Below are 20322 nucleotides of genomic sequence, written 5' to 3' on the forward strand. Positions count from 1 at the left end.
TGAATGCAGTTCTGGGACTTGGTATAAATTGAAAGTATGTTGGGCAAGAATGGAGGATGACCTCAGCAGGAATGTGTCCTCAGAACAGAATTTTTCAGGTCTTTCTCTTCCTCCTCATCATTATCCTTCTGATTGGTATCCTTATTCTGGTTATTATTAAGCCTCTTCTGGTGCATTTTGTATTCCTTCTTCTTCTTCTCCTCCTCCCCACCCTCCTCCACTTTAGTGTGGATTCCACTTGTAGCCCATTTTCCCGTCTTATTCTAAAATCATCCCTAAGAGTGACCCATGGTGCATATTCCTGCTGGAAGGAGCCTGTCTTTGTTGCCCCTCATGGATGTTAGCTGTGCAATGGCTGATCAGGTGCAGGGGAGGACACATGATAGGGAGGTCCAGCAGCCCCAGGGCAGCACAGAGACTGCAGCTTTTAGGGCCACCTCAGTGCAGTTTCCTTTGTGCACAAGGCCCACCACACAGTTTTTGTCTGTTTTACTAGGCCAAGGCACTCTTTCTTTGGGCTGCAAGTTGTTCTGAGCTTGCTCATTGATCATCTCTCCCCACCATCTGATTGTCCCACTTAATCTGATGTTGTGAGATGATTTGCAGGAGCTCAAAGTCTTTCAAATCCTCTTCCTCCTTAAGTAGGTGTCAGTCCGAAGCCATGCATACAATAGCAGGAGCCCTATCCCGGCATGTCAGTTGGATCAGAATGGGAGACAGGTCATCAGGGTAGGTGCCCCAGAGGGCATGCCCGGAGGACAGCAGTCAGGGACATTCAGGAGACACCTCAGCTGTGAACACAAAGGCACCATCTCATTATCCTGCTACCTGAGGCTGGGCTCCCTGTAATCACATGGGTTCTGCCCATGGGCTACTAGCCCTGTTACTGCCTGTAATTGCCATTGTCCTGTGTGGAGCCACTTTTCACTCAGAGTAAAAGAACCAATGAGCCTGTGCACAGACACACTCTACTCTAAACGAGATCGGAGTAATAGGCCAGTGGCCCACTATATGCCAGCTCTACTCTGGGATGCAGGCTGATTCTGTACTTGACACAGGCAGAAATGCTGCAGGCTTCGGTCCTGACAGCCAGGACAAAAAACCAACAGCCAGGAACAAGATCATGATGGTGAGAGACCAACAGTAACCAGGAGAGCTCCTGGCTTCCTGAGGCTCAGTGCTGGCTGGAGTGTAATGGGACACCTGAGCCAGCAGGGGGAGGATAGATCATGTCTCTTCTAAATCTGGGCACCTGGAACATTAGAGCGCATACTCCACATCCATATAAATTCTACAAAGAGACTCACCCCCTATTGAATAGATCCCTATTCAAGGCATACAAGGACTCCGACACTCCTGGCCTCCTGTATGGCTCCTAGGTGTCCGTGGCCCCAAAATACCACAACTAATCACGCCAAGGAGGCTCTCAGCCCCTCCCCACCAGCAACACACCCCCTCCCATACACAGGAGAAATCACTGCCACCTCCTCTGCTCCAAACTCCAAAGGTCCACCTCAGGAATACCAAGGTCCATACAGTGCAGCCTGCACCCTAGATATTTCTCTGACCTCATCTGTCCCCTGTACTTGCTCTTCCACTTGTGGCCTGCAAACCCCACAGCATGCAGGTCTACTCACACCTGGAGCTGGGCATGCTGGTGCTCTCCCTCCTCTTAGGTCAAGTCCTTAACACTGACCTCTCTCTTCTTTATCCCCACCTACCCTTCCTGACCACCCAGAAGCCCCAATTCAAGATGGCAGGACTAGTCCATGGTATTGGCTATGTTTTTTGCCTTTTCCAGTGTGGGCACCTGGGAGAAAACCCTGCTGTCAGGTTCACCAGGATTCTCTCGTACTCTGCCATGCTTTGCCCCTCTAGGTTGATATGAACCATGCAGCTGTCTCCCAGCTGTGCAGATGGGCAGCGAGGAGCTGCTAGTGGAGACACTGCAATACTGGACTCACTGTTGCTTTTGGTGGCCATGGGAAGGGGCCTGGCTGACTGAAGAGGTGCTGCTCAAAGATGCAGTGATGCTGGACATCATTGCTGAGGACTCTGAATTCAACTCCAAGAACTGTGGGGATGGCAACATCAGCAGAATCTCAGAAACTGAGGGACATTTCAGGTTCACAGCACTCTCTGGGGACTTCTGGCAACTACAACCAGGCACTGAGCCATCTGGGCTCCTTGGGTTAGCCAGAGATTGAGGATTGAAGTTCAAGACAACATTGTCCCCTTGGTCTGCCACTGAGTATGAAGCCTGGCCTGTGCACAGGGTCTGCTTCTAAACCTCCTTTATCCCCCCAAATACCGTTTCTACATCTGGTTACCTTCCCCTCTGCTATGATGGACAAACGTACACCAGCCCCGCTGACATACAGAGCACTCTCTCTTTACTGCCTCTGTGCTGTCCTGACTCACCACTCTGCCCTATTCAGAGCTCACGGACACATCTTTTCCTTTTGGACCTTATCACCACCCAGGAGTCAAGACCCCTGGCTGCAATGGTGAACTGGGCAATGGGACAGGAACATGGGCTCTGGAGCAGGGAACAGCAGGCCTAGACAGCAGAGATCAGAAGGAAGTTCAACCCACTCTGCCCAGCCATGCCCAGACACTCACCTCATCCATCAGCATGAAGCTCTCTGCCCCCAGGTCCAGAGGGAATGTTAAGACATGAGGGTTTTCCTCCCTCAGCCTTTTCTCTGTGGTCACAGGATAAGGCCGGCAAGGTTGTACTGAGAGGAACTGGCACTAGGGTGGCCTCCACCTCTAGAGTGGGCACAGAGCTGGATCCAGCAGTGGAGCAAGAGCTTCAGCTGCCTGGAGCTCCAGAGCTGGCACTAAAGCCAGCCCCTGAACTGCCTCTTCCTTCCAGAGACATGCTGGGTGGACTTGAGCTCCGGATCTGATGCTAGTGCTGCCACTTGACTGGGCACAAGAGCAGCTCCTGGAGAAGGCTCTAGCTCCACAAGTGCTTCAGAGATCGCACTGGAACCGAGGCTGCAGCCACAGGAGAAATGAATCCAACATGACTGCCTTGCCCTGAGCTTTGCCAAAACAGGCGACACCTCTATCTGTCAGGAAGCCCTCAGACCCTGAGCCCCTGTGGGACCTCTTCTCAGGGACCATTGGCTGAGTGGACAAAGGCTTACTGTTGTTCCCAGAGCAACATCAGACTTACAGACTCCACCCGGCGTGGCCAAATTATGAGCATTCTTCATTTACCCTTTTGCCTCCTCGCCCTCACACTCTGCCTCGCTGCACTTCATGTCCTTGAGCTGGGCCAGCAGGTAGGCAGCACAGTGCTCCAGTTCAAGTCACCCATGCTGAGCTGCAACAAAGGCAACAGAGGTGGAGTCCCAAAGGCCTGGAGGCTGACAGAAAGCCTCAGCATGTGGGTTCAGCCTATTGCCCAGGATGAAAGGCATGGCACTGTGGGCAGGCAGGTGTACAGTCAGCAGAAGCCTGGCCTCTCCTTCAAACAGCCTCCCATAGCGTCCCTATGGGCCTGGGCTCTTGTAACCCCCGTCTCTCCACAGGCCAGTCCATGTCAGCCAAGACACACTGGCTATACAGGCTGTGACAGGACAGGTCTCTAGCCAAAGAACCACCATCAGAAAAAGTCTAGATCTGTGGTGTGACCAGCTCTCCCTTCCTGTGGGGAGGTTACACTCTTACACTCTTCTTTACACTCTTCTTTACACTTCCTTACACTCTTCTTTCTGTTTGCTGCATGTTCTCCAGTCTGGAATGCAACTTCCTGCCAATCCAGGAGGGTCAAGTAGCAGGATATAAAATTAACATACATAAATCAATTGCATTCCTATACACCAATGATGAATTGACTGATAGAAAAAGTAGAAAACTATGCCATTCGCAGCAGCCTCCAAAACATTACATACTTGGGAGTCAGTCTCACAGATGAGTTGAAAAACCTCTACAATGAAAACTACAGAACACTAAAGAAAGAAATTAAAGAGGACCTTAGAAGTTGGAAAGATCTCCCATGTTCTTAGATAGGCAGAAGTAATATTGCCAAAATGGCCATACTATACACATTTAATGCAATTCCCTTTGAAATTCCAACAACGTTCTTCACAGAAATAGAAAAGGCAGTCATGAAATTCATTTGGAAAACTAAGAGGCCCAGAATAGCCAAAGCAATCCTTAGCAGGAAAAGTGAAGCAGGAGGTTTCACAATACCAGACCTTAAGTTATACTACAGAGCTATCATAACAAAAATAACATGGTGTTGGCACCAAAACAGACATGAAGGCCAATGGAACAAAATGAAAGACACAGACAACACATGAATACAGTTATCTCATACTAGACAAAGGCACCATAAACATACATTGGTGGAAAGATAGCCTCTTCAAGAAGAGGTGCTGGGAAAACAGGTGGCCTTATGTAGCAAAATGAAGGTGAAACCCCATCTCTCATTCAGAACAAAACCCAACTTGAAGTGGATCAAGGACTTAGGCATTATCCCAGAGACATCGTGCCTACTAGAAGAAAACAGAGGCCCAACTCTTCATCATGTCGGCTTAGGAACCAACTTCCTCAACAGGACTCCTAAAGCACAAGAAGTAAAATCAAGAATCAATAGACAGGATCGCATCAAACTAAAAACCTTCCTCACGGCAAGGGAAACACTCAAGAATATGAAGAGAGAGCCTACGGAATGGGAGAAACTCTTTGCCACCTGCACCTCAAATATAGCACTAGTCTCCAGGGTATATAAGGAACTCAAAAAACTTAACACCAAAAAAATAAAAATAAGTGGGCAAAGGAACTGAACAGACACCTCACAGAAGAAGAAATACAAACAGCCAATATATATTTGGAAAAATGTTAAACAACTCTAGTAATTAGAGAAATGAGAAGAAAAACTACACTGAGATTCCATCTCACTCCAGTCAGAATGGCAATCATCAAGAGTTCAAGTAACAATGAAAGATGGCGAGGAGGTGGGGAGAAAGGTTTACTCGTATATTGCCCGTGGGACTGCAAATTGGTGCAAGCACTATGGAAAGCAGTATAGAGATTCCTCAGAACACTTGGCATGGAACCACGGTTTGACCCAGTTATCTCGCTCTTCAGTGTATATCCTAAGGGCCTAAAATCAGCATACTACAGTGAAGGAGACACATCGATGTTTATAGCAGCTCAATTCACAATAGCTAAGCTATGGAACCAATCTAGGTGCCCTTCAACAGATGGATGGATAAAGAAAATGTGGGATATATACCCAATGGAGCATTACTCAGCCATAAAGGAGAATGAAACTATGGCCTTTGCTGATAAGTGGATGGAACTGGAGACTATCATGCTAAGCGAAATAGGCCAATCCCAAAAACCAAAGGTTGAATGTTCTCTGTGATATGTGGGTGCTAACACACAATAACGTGGGAGGGCAGCAGGAGGAGGAAAGAAGTTCATTGGATTAGACAAAGAAGAATGAAGGGAAGTGAGGGTACATGGCTACAGGAAAGACTGCACAATGAATCAGAAATAACTTTCCTATGGTCAACTATCAATACATACATATCAATACATACATATCAATACATGACCAGTGTAACTCCATATCACATTCAACCATAAGAATGGGATCCTAATTAGAATAAATTATACTCCACATGCGTATAGCAGTTCAGAATACATTCTACTGTCATGTATATCTAAAAAGAACAAATAAAAAAAAATTTTAAATCAACTCAAATAAGCAATCAACAGATTGCCTCCCTTATGTCTGGGTCCATGCACCTTCCTCAAGCACCTTGGTCATTAAATGCAGCTTTCCTGAGAAAGGGATGATCTCCTCCCAGTTACATCCTGGGTAATGATCAGGATGAATAGATTGGCAGTTTCTTCAAAATTAAAACATATCCACCATAGAATCCAGCAAATCTCATTCTTAGCTATTTACCCTAGAGAAGTAAGAACTTGTCTTCACACAAAACATGTACATGAATGTTTAGCTGGATCTCTTCATAATCATCCCAAACTAGAAATGAATAAACCCAAATGTCTCACAACTGTTGAATGAACCAACTGTGATACATCCAAACAATAAATACTAACTACTGAGCAATAAGAAGGACCAAACTATTGATAAAGGAAACAGTTTGGATGAATCTTAAAGGCGTTATGCTGAAGGAAAGAAGTCAGTCTCAAAAGTTTACATACTGTGGCCATTTATATGATGTGGCCATTTATATGATGTCCCCAAAAGTTCCAAACTATAGTGATGAAGAAGACATCATGTAGGCCAGAATTAAGCATGGGAGGGGGTTGTGGCTTTAGCAGAATAGTATGGAGGAATGTTGAGGGCTAAAAAAACTTTTTCTGTAACCCGATTGTGGTGCTGGTTGTGTGAATCTTAATGTATATTGAAATTCAAAGAACTGTAAGCCAAAATGAATGTCCATTTTACTATAGGTCAACTGACAAAAAAAGTGAGGACTGTAATCTTCAAATATTAATTATATAAAAGACCAAGCGAAGATTTAAAAATCTTCCAAAAAAGAAACCTGTCATCAAAAACAATACCCATATGCCACGCTGGAAGAGGAAAATGACAGAAAATCCTTTTAATTAATAGATGAAACTACCTCGTGTACAACCATAGAAATGAAAAGTTGTACCCCATTTTTGTAAAATGAATCAAAATGCAGCCTATAAAAATTAAAAATAATAAAAAAAGAAAAACATCTCTGAAGTTTCAGTTCTAACCTTTCTCAAAGCCTGGAAAGAAACTGAAGAGTGCTCTTCAGTTCTGGTCCTTTGATCTTTTTCTACATGAATTACTTAACAGATTCCATTAAGTGTCCATGGAGTTCTTGCTAAATAACGGGCAACTCACCTGTGGAGATAGGGCAGGAGAAATTTCTCTTTCCACCTTAGGTTTTGAATACTGTGTGCAAAAACATTTATCCACTCTTGTTTTACAGTGTTTCCTGATTAAAAAAAAAAAAAAAAGAATATTTTGGTGGCTCTTAGGAGTTAATTTCCTAAAATTGTCTATCATTTTTCTAGTCCTATAGGGAAGTTGCTCCTTGTACACACTGTACGATGTACAGCTTTATAGGCACTTACTAAACTGTCTCACTTTTGAGAGATTTTTTTGACAAGTTGGAGAACACTTCTTTCCAAGTTATTTTGTACTTTGTTATACAGTAAATCCCAATTTGAACTGGCTCACTTACCAAAATTAATTTGACTCTCTGATCATAAATGGACCTGGGTTCCATCTCCACTCTGTGGTGGCCTTGATCCTGCCTTTTTTCCTCTCAGCAATTAGGTCCTGAGGCAGACTTCTACTGCAGTGGCAAATTCTGTTCACTAGCATTCAGAGCTGCTGTGTTTCATCAACATGCTAAAGGAAAATAAACATTATCGTTAAACTAATTTATTACACACAAGTCCCCAAACTCACTGACTGTACACTTTGCAGCATGTTATCCTTGAACCAACCACAGTCAAACACCAGAGATGCTCCACACCGTACAAGAGCAAGAATAGATAACAGAGAGGGTAACTAATGTCTCCAGTAGTCTTTCTTGGTCTTTTAGTTGACACTTCCTTTACCTAATAGAATCAGCTACCATTTATTTGATCCCCACTCTATACTGCAACTCTTTGCATCCTTTGGTCCATTTCAAACTACAGGGAACTGAGTTCTCTTTCCTGGTTCCCTTATTTGATGGGATTGTATGGGAAACATCAGTGGAAGGTCAGGGTGACAGCCAGCCCTTGAGCAGTAGAGCAGGCGGGCTTCTGGGGAACTGGAGGCCCACCAGGGCACAGCAGCAGCTCTGACCACTCCAAGGCCAATCTCATGGTGTGCCTGGGAAGTGAGGGTCCCTGGCTGTCTTTTGGTGCATTTGCTCTGGGTGCTTAGTGCCAGCACCCTGGCAGAGTGTCTCTTTACTACCACATTCATGTCAGTACAAGGTAACCGCTGGGCAGTGCTACCCGGACAGACATGCGTGCTTGAGAGAAGGTCCCACTTCCAGACCTGAGGCTGGAGCTGAGCTCACACATAGGCCCAAGAAAGCCCTCGCCAGCAGCTTGCTGTGCAGCAGGACTTGCAGGCAGTCACTTTACTGCAAGGAGACTGGGAGGCTCCAGTCTGGCAGTAGTAGATGCGACTAGGTGCGCAGCACTGTCACCACCCTGATGGACAAGATGTATCGGGTGGGAAATCCGAGCAGGAGGCGGCGGGGACGTCCGCACGGTCCGTGGCCACGAAGTGGCAGCCGCAGGACTCACACCTACGGAGTTTGTGTCCAGGCAGGAAACCCGGATCCTGTCGCACCCTGGGCCCGCCAGGTGAGCTGACAGCCCGGCAGGCTGGGCACCCCAGCCCTACAGTCCCGAAAAGGCTGAAGCGGAAGCGGAAGCGGGAGCGCAAGCGCGGCGCAGCGGTCGCCGGGAGGGGCGGAGCCTAGCCAAGGCGGAACTTTGACCCGCAGTGGCGCCTGGTCGCGCCCAAGCGGTGGCTCGGCGGACCGCTCGCAGGTCCCGGCGGGCGGCGTGGAAGGTGAGCAGGCGGGAGCGGCCACGAACTCGGCGCCGAGACCCCCGCGCCAGGCCTGGGGACGGGGTGGACCCGGGAGGGCGCTGCCGCCGCCTTCGCAGGCTCCATCCCGCTGCCTGTCCCTCGGGCCCGCCTGGTGGCCTCCGCACGGACGGCCGCCCGGTCCCGCGCTGCCCTCGTTCTCCCGAGGGCGGGTCCTCCGCGGGGACTCCGCTCACAGCCGGGTGTGGTCTCGGCTCCAGGGTCCTGTCCAGGGCGGCGTGGCCGCAGCAGCCTCGCCTGGGACCCGGACTCCAGGTGAAGAGGATGCCCGGCCAGCAGGCGCCCTGGGGAGTGGAGGGCGACGGAGGAGGACCGTCCGCCAGGGCGAGGGAGGCCGCGTGGAGAGGAGCCGCCTCCAGGTACTTCGGTGTCCACTGAGGGCCACCGGCCACCCGCCACCTTGTTTCTCTCGCGTCTCTCTCTCTTTCTTCCCCAACTTCCCGCCTGGAAACCCCTGCTGCTTTCTTCCTGCTCCTGGCTGACAGCGCAGGAGGCCCTCCGGTGTCTCCAGCATTAAGTGAAGCAGCGCAACATAGGAAGGGTCTCCAGTGGAGCAGCGGCGAGAGCAGTGACTTAGGGAGGCAGCAAGGCGCTCGGTCCTGTGGGCTCCAGGTTCCACCCTGGAGAGAATTGGAGCAGATGCTTTTGGTCCCATGCGATGTGTGACATGGACTGATTCCCAGTGACCGGGCCTTATCGCTAAAATGTACTGTTTGCATACCACCTTTCAGGCTTGCCTGAGCACTCGGTTCCTTTATTAGACTTCAGGAAACCATGAGATAGTCCTGTTGCACTTTTTGTTTTATAGATGAGAAAACTGAGCCCACAGGGGTTAAGCAGTTTCCTAAATGGTGAAGCCTAAGTTTTTATTGAAAACCTAAATGTTTGCTGATGCAAGGTGTGGGTGGAAATATGCTCACATTGCCATGTGACAGGGATGTGTGTTCAGCTTGGATGAGAATGAATTTGACAGCTCTAAGGAATGTGAAGTAGCATGTGTTAAAGAAATGAGGATGTAGGAAATGTCAGTCCTAGATTACAAGAGTGTGTGTAAGAGGTTATGCTTGCTTTTTCCCTAATAACGAATACTTTTTGAGTTGAAATTGCATTTACTAATTTTGAAATATGGAACAAAGTATGGTGTTTGGTCCACTTCAAGGTTTATTCAGTAGAATATCAGACTTTTTTTTTTTTTTTTTTTGGCAGTGCGGAAATGTGAGAGCAAGTTGGTGACTATCTTTCAGCTGGATACACTGCCCAAAGAAGACCTCATATGTGTGCCAAGAAGCCAGTGATTCTACTGCAGAGAGCGCCATGGAAATGTACAGGTATTCTTTGAAAATATTCATCTTGGTTAAAAATGAGGGACTTATAAATAGTACATGGTCCTGTTTTTGTTTCCAGTGACTCCAGATGCATCTTTGGTCACTGTGGTGGAATCTCACTACTTTACATTCTGTTTACCTGTTTTATTTTGTGTGTGTGTGTGTCTGTGTGTTTTAAATTTTATGTCAAAATTACAGTTACTATTTGTTGAGAAAACAAAGTTAGGGAGGAGTATTGTAAAAATTTTTGAGAAAGTAATTTTTATTTTGCCCCTTCATATAGACTGTAGATTGTTTTAAGTGTGTTTTCTAGAGGAGTCAAGTTGAAATGTTACAGACACAAAGTTGTATGCCCAAAGATATTTGAATCCCCAAGTAGAATAATAAGATTGCCATTCCACAAATCAGAAATGTATTATTGTCCTAAGTTGCTTGATTCTCTATAGCATGTGCATTTCTTTCTTTTCTTTTGTTTTAACCTAAAGGAAACAGATGGTACAGTTCATTATTAGTGTAAGTAGGTAAACGTTTTTGGAGGGGGGTACCACAGATTGAATTCAGGGTCATGCAACCACTGGGCCACATCCCCAACCCTATAGTGTATTTTATTTAGAGACAGGGTCTCACTGAGTTACTCAGCACCTTGCTTTTGCCGAGACTGACTTTGAACTTGTGATCCTTTAGCCTCAGCCTCCCGAGCCACTGGGATTAGAGGCGTGTGTCAGCATGCCTGGCCGTGGATAAGCACTTGTCCAAAAGAAAATAAGAAAACACTTTCCCATGATAAAATAAAGTGGATCATAATTTTGGTAGGACATGAGGAATAGTTTGCCATGAATTCTGCTCCCCAACATCCAGTGTGGTGTAATGGATACCTTTATGTAGAACTTTATCATCTAATTTCTTTCCAATAAGTTCTGCCAGATCCTGAATTTCACTCTCTGCACTCTGTGATCAGAGTCAAGAGAAAAGTGAAGATTTGATATAAATTAGTGAGTATGAAAAGAATATTGAGGGCTGGGGAGATAGCTCAGCTGGTACAGTGCTTGCCTCGAAAGCACAAGGCCCTGAGTTTGATTCCCAGTACCGCAAAAAGAAAAAAAAAAAGGAATATTGAAATGGCTTAATGACAGTCACTGGTAATGTATCATGAGTTAGGAAAAAAGCGAACTTATCTCACTTCTCTTTTTCTTTTAGTCCTGGGGATTGAAAACAGGGGTGCTTTGCCACTGAGCATACCTCCAGTCCTTTCTATTTTTTATTTTGAGACAGAGTCTCAATAAGTTTTAAGGACTTGTAAGTTGTTGTGGTTGACCTGGAAATGACATGGCAATGGATGGTATTTTGTTTTTATTAACTGGGAGTAATTAAAATTTTTTTCTTCTTAGTATGGAAGCATCAACCAAGTAGGGTCACTGAAATGTTCACCAGACAATGCCATACCTGGTGAATGTTTCACTGTGGAATTGTGTCCAGTGCTCTGTCCAGAAGTCTTGCTCTAGCCAGGGCATCTAGGTCAGCTAGACATCTAAGGGAGAGATCCCATAGACGGACTCAAAGAGGTTGTTATGTGGTTCTTACTTTGATACCTTGTCATTAGTCATGTCACTTGGTGGCAGGAGGCAGGGGTAGATTTTTATGTGTTTCACAAGACACTGCTGGCTAGAGACTCTGGAGCCCAACTTGAGGTGTTGAGGTGTGAGAGGGTTAGTTCCAGCATAGCCAGTAATTGCTCATCAGAGGGACACACAACCCTGTGACACACCTTGGCTGTGGGAATCCCCTGAGGAAACAGAAAGTAGAAGGACTCAGCCTGACCCCTGTGTCTGTAGTGGGCTTCTGCTCTAAACCATGAATATCGAATGTGCTTAATTTCACTGGGCTCACAGAATGAGAATCACAAAGAGTAGTATCAACTGTGAGCCATGTGTGAACTACGGTAGGGAGGTTTTAGATTGTGATCACATTCTAGAAGTAGTTTGAAGTGTTTTAGGGAGTCAGAATTTAGGTTGCTTATTGTAATAAAGTTTCCCCTGGCACTCATAGTGAGTTGTAGACATTCAAATACACTTATCCTGTCTGACACTGCTCTGATACACAAGGGAATGTGGACATTAACTGCAAAGAGTTTTCTTATGTTAATTTTAATGTGCAGAATTCCTTGCTGACATGCTTGTTCTGGGACACCTAGTCCTAGAAGAAGAAAGTGTATTAGTAACCTGCTAGTCACCATCAAAGTATTCCTTGATCTGGAATCTTAAATGTCATGTTTATTCAAATCCCCTGAGAATTTATAAAACTCCAGATTGTGACTTACCAGGGCTGGATGGGTGTCAACCACCCATGCAGCTATTTTGTGAAGAACCTGTTGATTGTCAAGGCTTTTGATGATGAATTTGTTTATGGAGACTGTAATTCTTCATAGATTTTTGCTTTGGTGAGTCTGAAAGTATCTGAATAGATAATCATTCACTAACATACCTGCAAAAATCTCATTTAGTATGCATAACATCTTGGATGGGTAAATATCACCATTTCTGTTTTGCATAATGACACAATATTACCTTTTTTTCCCCCCTAAGTATTCAAGTGTCTTGACCAAGCATTCTTGTTGGTAGATAGGAAAGCAAGAAGTAGAGTTTGGAATTTGACTGTCATATTTAAATCTATTGTTCTTAATCGATTGTTTTTGACATATGAAGATTTGCATCCACCACAGTTTTAGGCATTGACTTCCCCAGCAGTGGGCATCCAGATAGCCCTTAACTCGCAGTCAGCCCAGATGAGGCTACAAGGAACATGAGCATAAATATCCCTCTGCAAGTCCCCTTCTGAAACTGTTCAAGCATTATGTAGGTTACATACCCACAGGTAGAATATCTGAATCAAAGAATGTATGCTTACTCTCTTGGCAGAGCACTGCCAGGTGGCTCTTGTGAACAGCTCAACCCATCCACATTTCACCAGCATTCTACCATCTAGCTTCTACCTTTTGCATGTTTAGTGGATACAAAGTGGCAGCGCACTGTTTTCATTGGTATTTTTTCTTAACTTGTCTTCAGATGCTTTTCACTTTGGGGGGCTTTTCTCTTGTGAAAATGAGCTTCCTCCGGATCCCCCTGCCCATTCCGCTACTTGGCTTTATTCTTTTCTTGCCACACATGTGTGTTCTCTGCAGTATGTTGGATACTTTGTCCCTCACAAGGACCAACAGGTCATCTACAACTTTAAAACAATTAGTCAAATTGCAACACATTAAGTGAGCACAGAAATTGGGCTACCATCTTGGGAAGAAAAATGTTGGATGATATATTCAAAACAGAAAGTTATATTTTATTACTTACAAAATAATAAAATAGTGAAGCCATAACAAGGACTGAGATAATATATATCCTCAGGATCTTAGACATTCTGATATAAATCTGTATCACTTGAAATATGAAGTAGATATCATCTTTGGATAGTGAAAGGGAAGTAGAGATATCAAGCAAAATGATTATGTGTTTAAAATTTTCTGGGATTTGGTTGAAGTGGTAAAGTTGTGTGTATTAATGAATGTAGCAAATAAGTTGATAACTGTTTCAGGCAGCCATTTAGGTGCCATCAAAGTGAGGTCGTTGGCTGTGTGTCCTGTATCTGAGGAAAGCTAGGCCTGTTCAGTGACATGGAGCCATCACTGTTGGGACAGCCACTCTGGTACCCCTGCAGCCTGAGTGCAATCTTGAGCAGGCAATGTGTGTGGTTCCTTTTCCTAACCTTCAGGCTACACGTGCACATTTGAGAATGATCCCTAGCCATTTTCTCATCCTTTGGGTCATTCCCTTCATATGTTCTGTGAGGCATTTTATGTTTAATAATAACAGAATATTCAATAAAGAAAACCTTGTGATTTGGGTAGTATAATATTTAATAGGTTCGTTCAGAAAGCAGAAATTCTATTTAAAGTTATTTGCATCTGAGTCAAAGGAAACATTTGCAGGCATCCTGGAAAAGACGAAGGTTTTATCTTTATTTCTGTCATCATCTGTTTTTTTTGTTTGAGCAAAATTCACAGCCCATTCCATCAGATGTGTAATTGGACACCATTTAAATAATCCACTTTTAGAGTTTAGATATTTTTCCATGAATGCTGCATTTTTTCACCCTTTTTAAAACTGAAGGTCTAGGGCCCACATGCCAGTGGTTAGCTGGAACGTGTTCTTCAGTTTTGCATATCCCTCCCGCTGTATCCCCGAGGTCATCTGTTCAGTTGGCTTTCTTCCTCCTGCTACCTCCCTGGCTTCCATAGTTTCCACATGGTGAATGTGACTCGGGGATCCTGGGGCTACAGCATTGCATTCTCTGATTATCACAAGTCCCCCTTTTCAGTTAGCCATGCCTGACATAGCTGGTCGTATTTATAAGGCAACGTTAGATTATAAAAACTCAATTCTGTGTACTCCCATCTCAAAGAGCATTAGGCAGGAATATAGCATACAGAAATATTAAGTAAAGAACACAACTTTTTAAATGTCATACATTGAAAAATTGACACATCTCTGACACAGTTTTTATTTTTTGGGTGTCTGATTTTTAGGGAATTAGAGGAAATATGTGATAGCGAAATGTGAAGCCTTCCATCCATGTTATTCTTTTCATTTCCTGATTACTTTTATGAAAAAGGACAAGATACTTGTTCCAGTGCAGATGTTTCCCACTTGTATGACTGGATGCTGGGTGTCACCTGGTACTTGGATCTTTGAGTATTGTGGTTGACGCTAACATTGTACTTGGTAAGTGGCGGGAAGTCAGTACTGAAGTTGAGCTCTTGTTTTCTAGCAGCTGTGCTCAAGATCCTTGGTGTGCCTTCTGCAATTCTGGCTGCTCCCTTCAAGTTCTTCAAGTTGACTTCCTGGTTATCAGCATCATGGTCTTCTGCCCTTGGAGCATGGCAAAGCATTGTTCCACGAATGTGATAGATGGTCATGTGGAAGGTTCCAGGGAGGACAGATCATTGATAACTGACGCCTATCTATGTGCCTCACCAATGAACTGTTTTTTTTCTGTTTTGGTTTTAAGGAGGACAGTGCCTTCCAACACTTCCATGCACCTGGAACCCAGGCATCTGTTTCACTTCAAAAGAAGCATTCATGATTAATTTGAAGAGGGCATGAGAAGAAAGAGCTGAGCTTGCTGTGCAACCCAGCCTTGCAAATGGGTTAGAAGAGAGAAGAGCTGCTTCATGAGATATTATGACATTTTTCCTGAAAGTCCCACACACAGGTGAGTTCCCCAACATATTTAGAAGCCATTTCAGAAACCATTTTTACTCAGTTGAATCAGAACCCCTGATGATGTGGAAGAGCCACAGATGGTTTGGATATTAATCATGTATTTCATTCCTCAGTGCATTGCTCAATCCAGCCATTCCGCCCGAGCACATGAACTTCTGCTCAAATCGCAGCAAGTGCTCTTGCTTTTGTGAGACCATCACCCTGATTCAGTGAGCCTGATGCAGGCTGCAGCCACTCAGGGTTCTTGTGAAGGCCTATTGCTGTGGCTGGTCTCTGGCATCCTCATCCAGCCCTGCTTAGAGGAGGGGATTAAAGGTCCAGGCAGGTACCTGGTTTCTCTTGACCTCCATTGCTATTGGGCCTCTCCAGTGTCCCTGGACTATAGCCTGCTCTTGTGGCCTGGGCTCAGTGAATCTGAGGTTTGGAATCCCACTCTGTGGCAGGATCCCAGGCGCCCTAGCCACCTCACGGCAGGTGCAGCCTTCCCTAATTCTGTTTGAGGGGGAGAATTCTCCCACCCATCCTCCTCCATACTTACCACACATTTTGTAACTTCACACCTGAGGACCTTTATTCATGTACTTAGTTCTTAGTGACGATGGTTGCTAAGACTAAGTCACGTGTTCAAGGTCACACTGCTTGCATGGTAGGGCTAGAGCACTGATCTTCCTCATTAATTTTGTGGGACTCTCTCATTTAAAGTATGACTGCCTCTGAAACACACACACACATTTGGAGTGTCGAAATTCTTGGCACTGCCTCTTTAGCAAGTATATATTCTCTTCCAATTTGGAATTTCGTACACATTCCCGTTTGGATTGTTGAGGTAATGCAGGAGAAATTTCATTTTAACAAAAGAGCAGAAACAAAAAATAACAGTCCTACTTTTTACACTAAACATCTGTAATTAACATCCCTTTCTGTGTGGTTCTGTGACAGGCTCCTTTGAATTTTGAAGAATAATTTGCTGGAGAGCAAGGTCACAAGAAATAGATATCAGTCACTCTCAAGTGTTTTGAAGTGAAGAATGTGTTCAGGGTGTGAATACTTTTGAGTCAGTTCCTACTGCTCCGCCACCCGTCGATTATTTATTCCGTCGGGTTTACGTTGTGGTTTCAGTAACACAGGCACCAGCCCCCACAGTGTGTGCCTAGCCCTCTCCCCACATAGACTGAGTGGGCACGCTTGTCGTGCTTCATTACGGCTGAGACCATGCAGTCATTAGAGTGTGTCTGTGACCCATATCTTCCTGGATGACCAACTGCAGGCAGGTTGTAGGCTGCTTCAACCTAACCCTGCAAGCTGGGTGGCCTCCAGCAGAGGAGAGACCTTCCCTCCAGCCCCAGAGACTCAAGGCAAGAGGTGTGGGCTCTACCAGGGCCACGCTCCCTTCCAGGGTTCCCAGGGAGTGTCCTCCCCAACTCTCCCTGCTCTTACCCACCCTCCTGCTGCCGCCCACGATCCGTTGTTCTTGTCTGGGGGCATCCAGGCTCTGCCTCAGACTTCACACAGCCTCTTTCCCCAGGCCTCCCTGGGTCTCTGTTCAAACTCTCCTCTTCCCACAAGAATACCAAATAATGGATTTGGGATCCATTTAGACTGCTTCCACCATGTGACCTCTTCTTAGTTTGATTCTGTGCAAAGACTTTCCCCACGAGCTTGCACCCACTTTTGGGTGAGCAAGAATTTTCAGGGGACACTCTTCTATCACGTACACTGGCCTTCCTTCAGATCCCTCCCCACTGAGGCTTCCTGGCGTCCCTTGTCCTAGTTGCCGTCATGGCAGGTTCCCTCCTTCTGGCTGAGAGGACCTAGTGACCTGGGGGTTCACTCTCTCTGAAACCACCAACACTCTGCAGTGTTCCCCATGGGACTCTGCAGAGTTTCCCTTTGAACCTGCTCTGTGAGCTGTGTAACACGTCCTAGACGAGTGGAATGACCCCCTCCCTCCTGAAAGCCCGATGCTTGACGTCCTTTGAAGTAAGTCATTATTTTGGATTGCTTCCTCAGTGGGCAGGTGCTTGGATCCTCTCCAAGCAAGTCTTCCAGCCTGAAACCAGATGTGTCCAGACATTGACTTGAAGAATATCAGCTCCTATAAACCCTCATCTTGGCTGCAGTTTTTCCTGCCCTTGATGCAAAGCAAGAAAAATGCAGTTGGCCCTGTGCCCATCCTTCTCTCTCCAAAGTCCCAGCAGCTGCGAATCAAAAGTCTCAGGAAAGAAGTTGTATCTCAGTGGACAGATACTTGTCATTGTTTCCTAGATCATACAGGATTATGGAGAATTACGTTGCCATTTTATTGTATTAGTTGTCAGAAGCCATTAATATGGGAAGAAGATGTACATTGTTTATGTGCAAATACTCTGGCAATTTTAGAAGAGACTTGAACATGTGAGGACTGTGGTTCTTATTGGTCTTAGAACAAATCTCCCATTTGTTTCCTGAGATGTTTCTGATTTCCAGACTTGAGAACCTTCAGGACTTCACTGTGAGTCAGCCCCATGGGAATGTGTTAGGTGGGCTGTCGTAGGTGGTGTGCAGAAGCTCAGGAAGGACTTGTAAGACCACATCCAAGACCACAACCAGGAGCAGAGAAGGGAGCCCTCTCCCCATGTTTCAAGCTTAAGTCTTCTTTTATAACAAGATCATGACTTGTGAAATCTTGCAGACATTCTGAGTCATTCCAAGAAGTTTGGTTCTGGGGAGCATGGGATGTCATTCTGTTTTGTCTTCCACATGATGTTACCAGGTGAGAACCTTGGAGTCTCCTTCCTTGGGAAGGGGCTACTCAAAGAAGCCCTTGTTCCTGTTTTACCTTCTGCCACGGGAGGACACAAGAAGGTTATCGGATTGGGCACCTGACTTGGAGCCTCCAGAGTTTGAGAAATAAAACCTGTGCTATAAGTTACCCAGTCTCTTGTATTCTGGCATCACAACACAAACAATCCTTAAAGAGTCAATCAGCAATCCCCTTGCTTTTAAATTGTGGTCGAGTACACCCAACACCCCTTTGTAATTCAGGGGCATTAAGCGTAGTCCTGCTGCTGTCTAGACATCACCACCATCCGTCTCCAGAACTCATGTGGACATGCTCTTGCCACCAGACTACTTCTAGTGCCTTCCCTAGTCCTAAGAAAAGAACATTCTTCTTTATGTTTTTCTGAAGTGGATTATTGGGAATCCTTCTTTACGTTTTTAAGAACTGGTTTACTGGGAATCTGAGATTAGTGAAATCCTACAAAATTTGTCTTTCTGTGGACACCATCAATTTTAAGTGGATGCAGTTCACCCCCACTCCTGGGGATCCAGGTCCCCTGCCAACTCCACAGGTGTCTCAATCGGACCCTCAGTGACAGGCAGTGGTGACTGCACATGAGCTTTGTGTCCATGTCAGTGGGCAGGTGTGATCCCAGGATCTAGGGTATTGGTTCCCAGCCCATGGGTTCCCTCCTCTTCCATGTGTTTGTGGGCCATTCTGAAGGTACTTGGAGGATGAGTCCTGAGCCAGGGGAAGGGGCCATCCCGGTGGTGGAGAGGACTCTTGTCTAGCCAGGCATCGTGTCGTGGGTCAGGATAGACTAGAAGTATGAGCAATGCCTATATTCTCCCGGACTGAGAGTGGGCCCAGCCTATGTGCTGAGAATTGTGGCCTCGTAAATCATAGGACCCAGGAATCCCAGAGGAAAGGGCTGGTCCACAGCCAGTGGAACCTCAGTGTGTGTAAGAGCACTTTTGTGCTGGGAGGCAGGGAAACATTGTTGTGCTGACACCTGATGCAGAGATGCGTGCTTCAAGTCCAGGTGGAGTTGCTGAGGAGCACCTGGGATGGCGTGTGGCTTCCCCACCTCCTCACACCTGGGGCATCCCGGGGCTCTGAGAAGCACAGCAGCAGGCTGAGCACTGAGGGAGTCCTCCGTCTCTGCAGAGTGAATGGGCTTTCTTCAGGGCCCCCAGCAACTCCACATAAAACCACCTCTGATCCCGGAGTCCTGGGCATCGCGTTGAGGCTCACTGAGTTCCCACACGTCTCTAACTTGCAGATCCCTCTTGGCTCCCTCTCCACTCATTCCTTTGAAGATGAAACCCTGGAGGGTGGCATTCCCATCATCAGAGGTTTCCAGACATATTTCTTCGATTTCTGGGACCTGACGGGTCACCGTAGTAGGGTGGGTGTTCAACAAGCACCCTGGGATGCATCAGGACAGTCGAGACTAAGGAAGGAGAGAGGTAGGTCTGATCAAGCAGACTAGAAAGTGGAATGGGGAGTTCTAGCACGGGGGCAATTGTGATGTGAAGAAATGGTACGCTGGTGGTGGGTGTGATGTCCCCATGCTTCCCAGGCTTAAGATGCCCACAGAGTGTTCTTGAATAAACACAGTGGGAGGTCCATTGTCCACCATTTTCCTGTGGAAGAAGTATGAGGCCCCCTTAGTTTGTAGGAGCCTTCTAAGTGAAAGCCTCACCTCTGTTAAACAATTGGTTGAAAAAAAACAAAGTGAATGGGCCTGTGACTCAAGGGCCATCCATGTTCCCAGAATTTTGTGGTGGGCGTAGTTCATCCATCCATCTATCACTCGCCATCTAGTGTCCTTGGGTCTTTAGAAAATGCTCTCCCAAACCTGGGTTTCCTGAAGAGAAATCATCTTGGGGTCTTGGGGGAAGATCTTGGGGTCTTGGGTTCTGCAGAGGGGGTTGGTACACTGGGTATCTCACACATGGTCTTTTTGTAGCCCACTGGTCTTCATTTGGGAATGTGTCAGGGCATTAACCTTGGTTAGGGTGAGGACACCCTGGGACCAGCAGAGGGAAAGAGGGACAAGGGAGACTGATAGTGTCCCTGGATTTGAGAAGACTTACTACTTTGCACCTGGGAACCTGAAAGCTCATTGCCTGGAGGACACCCACACTCAGGTCAAGGTTTTCAGAGCAGTGTCCTTTCTGGGGTACAGGGCTGGTCTTAGCCACCAGGAACACCAATGCTCTCCATTGTAGTGGAGCAATTGTGTTCTTGCTTTGTCCACAGCATCCCATGTCACGGGTCCTCTCCTCACTAGCATTCCTGGATAAAAGAAGCCACTCAGGCAGGAGTTTCCAATGTCCTCTCATCTGTTCACTCATCCCATCCCTGTGA

General features: G+C 46.1%; 2 long non-coding RNA genes across 14 annotated transcripts; one reads left to right on the top strand and one right to left on the bottom strand.

The window, feature by feature from the left end:
- Positions 1–329: 329 nt before the first annotated feature.
- Positions 330–8397, bottom strand: LOC306644349. Of its 2 annotated transcripts, XR_013759351.1 has the most exons (5): positions 8027–8289; positions 7215–7384; positions 3185–3334; positions 1965–2074; positions 330–791 (listed from the first exon to the last, which is right to left on the bottom strand). It is a non-coding gene; the product is annotated as an uncharacterized lncRNA (long non-coding RNA). The 2 variants fall into 2 exon arrangements; XR_013759352.1 differs by lacking the exons at positions 1965–2074; positions 3185–3334 and having other exon boundaries at positions 331–791; positions 8027–8397.
- A 43-nt stretch (positions 8398–8440) lies between these two features.
- On the top strand, positions 8441–18438 carry LOC306644342. Of its 12 annotated transcripts, XR_013759328.1 has the most exons (6): positions 8676–8949; positions 9835–9918; positions 10874–10907; positions 14578–14687; positions 14974–15177; positions 17199–18438. It is a non-coding gene; the product is annotated as an uncharacterized lncRNA (long non-coding RNA). The 12 variants fall into 12 exon arrangements; XR_013759325.1 differs by lacking the exons at positions 10874–10907; positions 14578–14687 and adding an exon at positions 8441–8551 and having other exon boundaries at positions 8791–8949; XR_013759327.1 differs by lacking the exon at positions 10874–10907 and having other exon boundaries at positions 8675–8949; positions 14492–14687.
- The last annotated feature ends 1884 nt before the right edge of the window (positions 18439–20322 follow it).

Source organism: Sciurus vulgaris (genome assembly GCF_902686455.1).
Source record: "Sciurus vulgaris genome assembly, chromosome: 14".
Lineage (NCBI taxonomy): Eukaryota > Metazoa > Chordata > Mammalia > Rodentia > Sciuridae > Sciurus > Sciurus vulgaris.